This window comes from Arachis ipaensis, chromosome B7, assembly GCF_059453495.1.
Source record: "Arachis ipaensis isolate K30076 ecotype BB chromosome B7, ASM5945349v1, whole genome shotgun sequence".
Classification (NCBI taxonomy): Eukaryota; Viridiplantae; Streptophyta; class Magnoliopsida; order Fabales; family Fabaceae; genus Arachis; species Arachis ipaensis.
The window spans coordinates 49,682,384-49,692,669 of NC_142442.1; the positions used below are offsets into that span (position 1 = coordinate 49,682,384).

The window sequence follows — 10,286 nt, forward strand, 5'->3', positions numbered from 1 at the left end:
TTCTCAAAGGTCATGATGCCTATGGTACAAGGTATGAAGAACTTTCCGGGATCCGGTTTCTTCTGAGGCAATGTCTGCCTCATCAATGCACTTAGTTCATTGGTGAACAAGGGGGTTCATCCTCCCAAGTCTCATTACCAAATAAACTGGCATTCAACTTCATGATGCCTCCTAGATATTTAGCAACCTGCTCTTCAATGATGTCTTCATCCTCTTCAGAGGAAGAATATTCATCAGAGCTCATGAATGGCAGAAGGAAGTTTAATGGAATCTCTATGGTCTCTATATGAGCCTTAGATTCCTTTGGTTCCTCAAAGGGGAACTCCTTTCTGTCCAGAGGACGTCCCAAGAGGTCTTCCTCACTGGGGTTCACGTCCTCCTCCTCCTCTGGGCATTCGGCCACACCAAGTAAGGTTATGGCCTTGCACTGTCTCTTGGGATTTTTTTCTGTATTGCTTGGGAGAGTACTGGGAGGAATTTCAGTAATCTTCTTACTCAGCTGACCGACCTGTGCCTCCAAATTTCTAATGGAGGACCTTTTTCATTCATGAAACTTAGTGTGGTCTTAGATAGATCAGAGACTATGGTTACCAAGCCAGAATGGCTCTGTTCAGAATTCTCTGTCTGTTGCTGAAAAGATGATGGAAAAGGCTTGCTATTGCTAAACCTATTTCTTCCACCATTATTGTTGAAGCCTTGTTGAGGCTTCTGTTGGTCCTTCCATGAGAAATTTGGATGATTTCTCCATGAAGGATTATAGGTGTTTCCATAGGATTCTCCCATGTAATTCACCTCTGCCATTGCAGGGTTCTCAGGATCATAAGCTTCTTCTTCAGAAGATGCTTCTTTAGTACTGTTGGATGCAGCTTGCAATCCATTCAGACTCTGAGAAATCATATTGACTTGCTGAGTCAATATTTTGTTCTAAGCCAATATGGCATTCAGAGTATCAATTTCAAGAACTCTCTTCTTCTGAGGAGTCCCATTGTTCACAGGATTCCTCTCTGAGGTGTACATGAACTGGTTATTTGCAACCATTTCAATGAGTTCCTGAGCTTCTGCAGGGGTTTTTACGTGAAGAGATCCTCCTACAGAATGGTCCAATGACATTTTTTGACAACTCAGACAGACCATCATAGAATATACATATGATGCTCCATTCTAGAAGCATGTCAGTAGGACACCTTTTGATCAGTTGCTTATATCTTTCCCAAGCTTCATAGAGGGATTCTCCTTCCTTCTGTCTAAAGGTTTGGATTTCCACTCTAAGCTTGCTCATCTTTTGAGGAGGAAAGAATTTGGCCAGGAATGTAACACCCTGACTACCAAAGACAACGCTTCCGGCTGTGCAACTCTGATAGCTCGGATATTACGACGACACTTATACTAATTAATACTAAAATATGAGCCTGTTTGAAACTTTAAACCGCAATACCGCTCCCAAAAATACTTTTGATATACAACGTACAGCCATACAACTTACAGAAACTCATAAAGAGTACATACATATATATATATATATATATATATATATATACATACATATATATAAATATTATTACAAGCATAATCCAATACAATTTCCTATCCCTCTTACAGAATATATCAAGATAAAGGCGAGGGTACAATAGACCATAACTAAAACAATACAGGGCATCACAGCAACAATTAAATAAGCTCTTCGTAACTTCTGCGCCCATATCCTGAAAGGGGAAAAATGTAGGGGGGGTGAGAACATCATCCTCGAAAGGGTTCTCAGTAGAGGGTTTTTGGGAATTACTGTAATAGGATACGTGAAGATAACCGCGCCAGTGATTCATAACCGTCTTATGCCTCTTTTCAAAAACAACGGTTTACAATGAAAGTAAAGTCGGAAATCTTTTCGGAAAAAAGAACCGTTCAATTCTCAAAAACTCAAAAGCCTTTCAAAACGATTTATCTATGCGGAACCAAAATGGCCTTTCATAATTTTATTCCAAACCAGAAACACAAAACCGAAATCAACTGTCAGTTCATCTCTTTCCAACCACGGCCCTAGGCCCAAACAATCCAACCAACAACCAATCACCACAATCCAACAGAGTCCCAGATGCAAACACAGATAGGAAGTTCAAGCACAAACAAACAGTTATTACAAGTAGAACAGTTAGCAATTAATCACATAGGCAAACCAAGTATAATATGCACACCTAACCAATGTCACACAAATGCATATGATGCATGCCTGTCCCTAGTGGCTGATGATATCATCTGTCGGTTATAGAGCCAACCCGACAAGTCCTGGTAGCTAACCATTGGACTGTCCCTCTGTCGTGCATCCCCAACTCGAGTTATACTCATCATAAACTTGATCATAATCATGATCCATATCCATCACCCTCACTGGTGAATATTTATCCATCACCATCAATGGTGAATATTTATGGGGGCGAGCTCATCCGGGCCTTTCACAGTGCCCGGCCACACTTACGACATAGGGTTAACAGAGCTTCGAGTCTCAACCTGGAGCACATGGTGGCTAGCCATTGCTACTACCCAGGGAAACCCTCATCTCCAATAGTGGAAGTGCAAAAATCACAATTATCAATAATTCAGCATATACATGCATTCATTCTCATCCATGGATCAACATCCATCTCAGCCATCCGGCTTACAGTTCAGTCCAAAACCAGCCAATATTGATAATCACACATAGCCATTCCGGCTCACGGTTCAATTCAGAACCAGTCAATATTCATAATCATACATAGCCATTCCGGCTCATAATAAAACAGCACTTCCACATTCAAAATCATCAAATTCATGAAATCGGCATTTAAGCCATAAATCATTTTTCTCAATTCATTTCACTTTGAAATCAAGTTTCAACTCTTTTCAGCCTTGGCTTTAAAGATCTCATTTCTCAAATTATCTCAGGCTCATAAGCCAATTTTACTCAAGGAAAATTCCCTTTTTGAAATAAGCCACTCTCGGCTTCCTCTTTCCAAAACTTCCAAAACCATGGAAAGTTAAAGATTCCTTTTGAATCATTCAAAATCACCCATCCAACAATGGGATTTTTGTAACAAAAGTTCCTCGGCAGAGTCCCAAGTCCTTAGGGGAGAATAGCATAACTCATTCCGCCAAATTCATTTAAAATCGTTAAAACCTTGGCTTTTCTATTTGAGTAATAAAATAAGATCTAAGCCAAACCGAGTCACGTAATCATTTACTTCCTTCAAAGCCGTTTCCTTTACTTAGGCAAAACCAGCTTTAACCCCCATGACAAATTCTAAAACGTTTCAACTGTTAAAAATTGTTTTAGTCTTGCAAGAATTCAGAATTCAAGGAGTACTTAAAACCTTTCTCAAAACATTTCAAAATGAAACTTGTCAATAGACATTCAAGTTCTTTCAAAGTCATTGAAACTTCTTTAATTGAAACCCCCAAGTCAAATTCAAAGGCATAAACCCTTTTCACATCCAAATAGCTTTAAAACACAAGTTTCATCTAAATAACCTTCTCCTGAAAGAGATACAATGCCTTTCTTAAGAAGCAAGACTGAATCATAATTTCCTCTTTAATAATTCATTTCAAAAGCATGAATCATTCTTTTCTTAATAATTCAAGTAAAATAGTAGAAGTCTTTAACTCATCATTTTTCTAGACAACATTCAATAAAGACTCGGATTTTATAGAAATTTCGGCAGCACCTCCCCTAAAACTTGGACTTTTGCCACCCGGTTTGGGTCCCAACTAAACCGTTTCTCATTCCTTTTCAACAGCTCAAACCAGAAATCAATTCAAAAGCAAGCTAAATCCAATCGTCGCCTCAATGGCATACCTCAAGGAAACCATTTCAAAAATCAACTCAATATCAACCAGTTTAACTCATTTATAAAGCTTTAAAGAATCGGTTCAGCAATAAATCATTTATCAAAGCCAGAGCAATTAAAGCAACCCAGGCTGAATTTCAAGAGCATTCTATCTTTCACATCATCAAAATAATTGACTCAATTCAAACCAATCCTCAATGGATTAAACTCATTTCAAATATTTAAAGAATCAACTTCAAACATTACATTTCACAAGCCACACGACAATTTAGCCAAACCAACATCCATAGTCATTCGAGTCAATCAATTGATACATAAGGCAGATACAATCACCAAGTACACAATATCTCACATCAGTACCCATATGTAATAATTCCAATAATAAACTATAGTTTTTGGAAAGCGCCCCTACCTCAAAACGCAATTCCATAACCCAAACGCCTCATCAAGTCCTTTTCGCCTCAACCCGAACTGACGGCAACCAAAACCTCAACTCCCAGCCACTTCGCAATAACCATAGCAACATTAATCGCAACATATAGTAATCAGGACTCGACCTCACGTTACCAAAACTCATATTCATTAACCAACACAACCGAATACTAACGCAAGGCTTTTCGAAACATAATTTCTTACCGGAATAACAACACGAAGCAGCCGCGATTTCGAACCGGCGGCAGCAACAGCTCCGGCGGCGGCCAGAAACTCCGGTGGATCAACTAGAAAAGCCGCACAGCATCAAAACCATCTCAAAAATGAAAAAGGCAGAAACCTCAAATAAAACCCTTACCGTAAGAGTTTTCCGGTGACGGCAGCAGGATTTTTGGGCGGCAGGAGCGGCGGCTTGAACAGCATCCAGGAGCTGGCAGCAGCGGCGATAGCTCCCTGCCTGCTCTTCCGGTTGCACTTCCTCTTCCTCAGATCGGACCGGTGGCAGACCTCCCCCCACTCAATGGCGTTTCTCTCCCTCGATTGGCCTTCTTCCACCCATGAGCTCCTCCCTCAACAGACCAGAGAAGCAGAAACGAAGCTCCATCAATGGTGGCTTGGACCACAGGGACCCAGGCAGCGGCGACGGCAACCTCCAAAATGGCGGTCATGGCCTGGCAGCGGCAGAGAAAGTCCACTCCTTCGCAGCTCTCTCTCTCTCTCTCTCACCTCAGTCCTGACTCGCAGCAAGGTGGCTTCTCGGACGGCAGCAGCGGATCTTACCTGAACGGCAGTGGCGGCGCAACAGTGGCACAAGTGGCGGCGACAAAACCCTAGTGGTGGCGGCGGCTCAGCAGGGACTGCGGCGAGGCGACGCTCATCCTCGCGACGATGTCCTCCATTAACGGCGATGGTGAGGACCTCAACGGTGGTGACGAAGCGGCTCCAACGGCACACGAACCTTCTCCCTCTCGCCCTCCACTTCTCCCTCTCGCCCTCCACTTCTCCCTCACTCGGACCTCTGTCCTTCGCGCGGTTCTGGCGGCGAGGCGCGGCGGGGCACGCAGCGGGCCGAGAACAGTGTGACAACGGCGAGCCTTGGCTGTGGCGTCGTCCCTTCCTTCTCTTCCCCTGTCGCGGCTTTTTCTTCCCCCTTCCCCCTTCCGTTCCTTCCTTCCATGTTTCTGTGAATGAGGGTGAAAGGGAAGCAACTGGGGTGCGGCTGGTGGGTTAGGGATTAGGGTTTCATTTTGAAAATTAGGGTTAAGGGCATTATGGTAATTTCAAATAAAATTGGGAATAATATAATAATTGGGAATAATTTCTAATCCAACAATAATAATGTATAGAAATACTACTTGCTCATATTTCACATTTTATTCCCAATAAAATGTCCAAATCCAATAATTAGAAATAATATAATTAAACCATTTATTTTCCAAAGTAACAGTATTAATATTTTATTTAATCCGAGTCATATAAAAAACCTTATTATTTCATAACTATCAACTTTATACTTTGAATATAGAAAATAATCCAACAATTATAAAATTGGATAATAATCATAACTTATCTCAAATCCAATAAATCAAAACTTGCCATAATTATCTTTAATAAAATAATCTCTGAAATTAAGGCTATAAATAACTGTAGGATTTGAGACTTGATCATAATAAGACTTTTCAAAGATTCTGGGTCTTACATTCTACCCACCTTATAAAAATTTTCGCCCTCGAAAATTGATACAAAATGAAAGAAATTCCATAACAGTTCACCCTTGAACACATTTAAGGAAGAAGCAAAAATATCTCAAAATACAATCATATATACGATTTCCAAATACTTTGATTGTCATAAGCATAAGGATGTAAAGGTAGGAGTGTGATTGCAAAGCAAACATTACAAGGTAGGCTCAATGCAAAAGATAACATGGGTCAATCATGTGATAGAAGGGCAAGGCATCAAAGGCTATCAAACAGGATGGAGTTAAAACGACGTGCTCAACCTCCGCATACTAATCTCATATCAACCTCAAAGTTTCAACTTTCCAACTCCATCAAGCACTTTACAAACCCCAAATTTGATCACAAGCCTGACAACCACAAACCCGTTCGCAAGGAACAAAACACCCACAACTCATACGTTGCACACCTACCGCTTCAACTTCCGTATACACATCACGTCTTAAAGAACTAACGTATCGCGTTACTACGTCTACAAGTCGCACGTGATATCAAAACAATTCTCGAGTCTACTCAGAAGGATACAAGATTTAGGAATGAGAGATAAATGTCAACAATAATACTCATAGATTTGAGAGAGTGTATCCAATTTCCAGATAAACAAAGACGCTCAAGCAATGAAGTTTGCTAGAAATAAATCAATTGACAACTTCAAAGATAACCCTTGGATAAAAGAAATTCAATAGGTCCAATAAGAAGAATCAGCACATTAATTTGAACCAAATTCAAATTGGGTCGAAGAAGTATGAGGTTTACAGAAGAGAATATTTCAGACCCAAGACAAAGCTCACAGAACTCAAGAGCACGATTAAAGGTACTTCCGAATACATTGTTCATAAAGGAACCAAAACTTGCGGAAAAACCACTTCGCAGTCTAAAAGAAAGGTTAAGTAATAACATCCTCCAAGAGAGTAACAAAAGCATAATCGTGGCTTTACTCCAATACAATTTCATGTTGAAGTAAATCATGTAGAGTTTTAAAAACAAAATGCACACAAGTTTCGCTAAGAGCTAAAATATTTCCTCAAATATTTTAGAAAGATAATTAGGTGCACAACTTAACCAAAAGTAATTCATAAAACTCGGAAGAGAAATCAAATGCTTGTTCAAAAATTCCCAAAGCCCATATTCAAACAAGCGTGTATAAAATTTATAGCGGGGACAAAAGAGGAAGTTAAACTCTCTTTAGAAAAGAAATTCCGAGGTAAAATTTTTGCTTACAATCTGGTAAGGAGACAAGTGGTGCGTTACAAACGAACAGGTTTCCACTAAACAAGGAAACTTTTCAAAACCTCATTTAAAATAGCGCTTGCCAACTTTGAATTAACTTCGTCAAAATTGAACAATGGTTTCAATCTCAATCAAGCAACAGAAAATAAATTCCGTTAAAAACCTCTTACAAGAGAATTCAATACTTCTTTAAAAGATTCAAAGCAAGACTCCAAAAGTGTTCTTGAAATCACCATCTCAGAAGAACATTCAAGAAGTTTAAGATGTACTAAAAAGGAGTCAAGCCTTGCAAGAAAGGATCTTAAATTAAAGTAGTTCAAACAAGATCCACTAGACATGAAACATCAAATAAGTTTTAAATTGATCCAAAAGAATACAAAGTCATAGAAAAGACAACTCAATCATTTGTAATTTCTCAAGGATAAATTTTTTGACTAAAAACTCTTGTAAAGACAATGAGAGAATAAACGATGCACGAAATTGAAACAAATCAAGCTGACTCACATAAGAGTGAGATTCACACAAGAGGAAAAACCAAGATCAATGGCAATATCCACAAAATGTAAAAGATTAGTTTAAAACAAGGTCAAACATGACATTCATGGAGATGGAAGATTTAATAGAGAATTTAGTCCGTTCATAGGAAGAAAGCTATGAGTCCAACACTTTCAAAAGAACAACCATGGCACAAACCATGTAGCATGCTCAATCAAACTCAAATCAAAATGAATTAAGTAAAGTTTATCAAACGAAACTCAACCGAGACAAAAGTGGTAAATCCTTTCTTTTCAAAATTTTGAAAAAAATACCCAGATACATAATCAAATGAAGATGTGCATTGGAACCATAGTAAAGTTACTAGAAAGTCAATTTGTATTTTAAGTAGGTGCAGTTCTATAAACCAGTAAAGGTACAGGAGAGGCATTAGAAATAAATAGTTGTTAAACTGTATAAGAAATCTTCAAAGTCTCACATATAGATAAGTGTATATCTAGTCAACAGCAATTTTTATAAAAATCCCAAAATTAGCTGTAATCACTGTCAAATAAGAGGAAAACTGAATCAACAAGTTCTCTAAGAACGAACTCGAAACCCAGAGTTAAAAGTCACAGCACATTAAGACAAGTTCAAGACTATATCAAAGAATACTTGAATCAAGAAGAACTCAAACAGAGGAAGACAGATGCATCAAAGATTCTAAACAAGCATATGCACTTAAGATCATTCAAGAATGCATATGAATAGAGGAATAGAGTGGAAACATCAAATTACTTTTCAAGAGGAGTACCAAACAAGAACTTCAAGTTAGGATATAAAAGAACAGGTCGACTCGAACAGAATTCAAGACACACAACTGAATAGCCTCGAGAAAAAGTTTCTAACGTTCCCCCAAAGCCCGCGATTCTCTTTACTCGAAACTCGTATATCATCTATGATAACCCATCAGTGCTTTCATATACATAATTCACTAGTATTAAGCCGGCCAAACTTAATATCAGGAATTATGCAACGCAAGACTAACAGCGTTAATCAATAGACCGTCATGTGCATAAAGCTCTAATTCTCGTCATTCGACAAGACCTAATATATGACAAACGCTCAGAGTATGCAATTGAAGCATAGTCAGTCCATTCCTCAGGCTCTACAGGAAGAACTGCTCTGATACCATAATGTAACACCCTGACTACCAAAGACAACGCTTCCGGCTGCGCAACTCTGATAGCTCGGATATTACGACGACACTTATACTAATTAATACTAAAATATGAGCCTGTTTGAAACTTTAAACCGCAATACCGCTCCCAAAAATACTTTTGATATACAACGTACATCCATACAACTTACAGAAACTCATAAAGAGTACATACATATATATATATACATACATATATATAAATATTATTACAAGCATAATCCAATACAATTTCCTATCCCTCTTACAGAATATATCAAGATAAAGGCGAGGGTACAATAGACCATAACTAAAACAATACAGGGCATCACAGCAACAATTAAATAAGCTCTTCGTAACTTCTGCGCCCATATCCTGAAAGGGGAAAAATGTAGGGGGGTGAGAACATCATCCTCGAAAGGGTTCTCAGTAGAGGGTTTTTGGGAATTACTGTAATAGGATACGTGAAGATAACCGCGCCAGTTATTCATAACCGTCTTATGCCTCTTTTCAAAAACAACGGTTTACAATGAAAGTAAAGTCGGAAATCTTTTTGGAAAGAAGAACCGTTCAATTCTCAAAAACTCAAAAGCCTTTCAAAACGATTTATCTATGCGGAACCAAAATGGCCTTTCATAATTTTATTCCAAACCAGAAACACAAAACCGAAATCAACCGTCAGTTCATCTCTTTCCAACCACGGCCCTAGGCCCAAACAATCCAACCAACAACCAATCACCATAATCCAACAGAGTCCCAGATGCAAACACAGATAGGAAGTTCAAGCACAAACAAATAGTTATTACAAGTAGAACAGTTAGCAATTAATCACATAGGCAAACCAAGTATAATATGCACACCTAACCAATGTCACACAAATGCATATGATGCATGCCTGTCCCTAGTGGCTGATGATATCATCTGTCGGTTATAGAGCCAACCCGACAAGTCCTGGTAGCTAACCATTGGACTGTCCCTCTGTCGTGCATCCCCAACTCGAGTTATACTCATCATAAACTTGATCATAATCATGATCCATATCCATCACCCTCACTGGTGAATATTTATCCATCACCATCACTGGTGAATATTTATGGGGGCGAGCTCATCCGGGCCTTTCACAGTGCCCGGCCACACTTACGACATAGGGTTAACAGAGCTTCGAGTCTCAACCTGGAGCACATGGTGGCTAGCCATTGCTACTACCCAGGGAAACCCTCATCTCCAATAGTGGAAGTGCAAAAATCACAATTATCAATAATTCAGCATATACATGCATTCATTCTCATCCATGGATCAACATCCATCTCAGCCATCCGGCTTACGGTTCAGTCCAAAACCAGCCAATATTGATAATCACACATAGCCATTCCGGCTCACGGTTCAATCCAGAACCAG

The 10,286-nt window shown here is 39.2% G+C and overlaps 1 non-coding gene across 1 annotated transcript; it reads left to right on the forward strand.

The window, feature by feature from the left end:
- Window positions 1–1,165: 1,165 nt before the first annotated feature.
- LOC148551109 (small nucleolar RNA R71) lies at window positions 1,166–1,273 on the forward strand. The gene has a single exon (XR_015893558.1). It is a non-coding gene; the product is annotated as a small nucleolar RNA R71 (small nucleolar RNA).
- The last annotated feature ends 9,013 nt before the right edge of the window (window positions 1,274–10,286 follow it).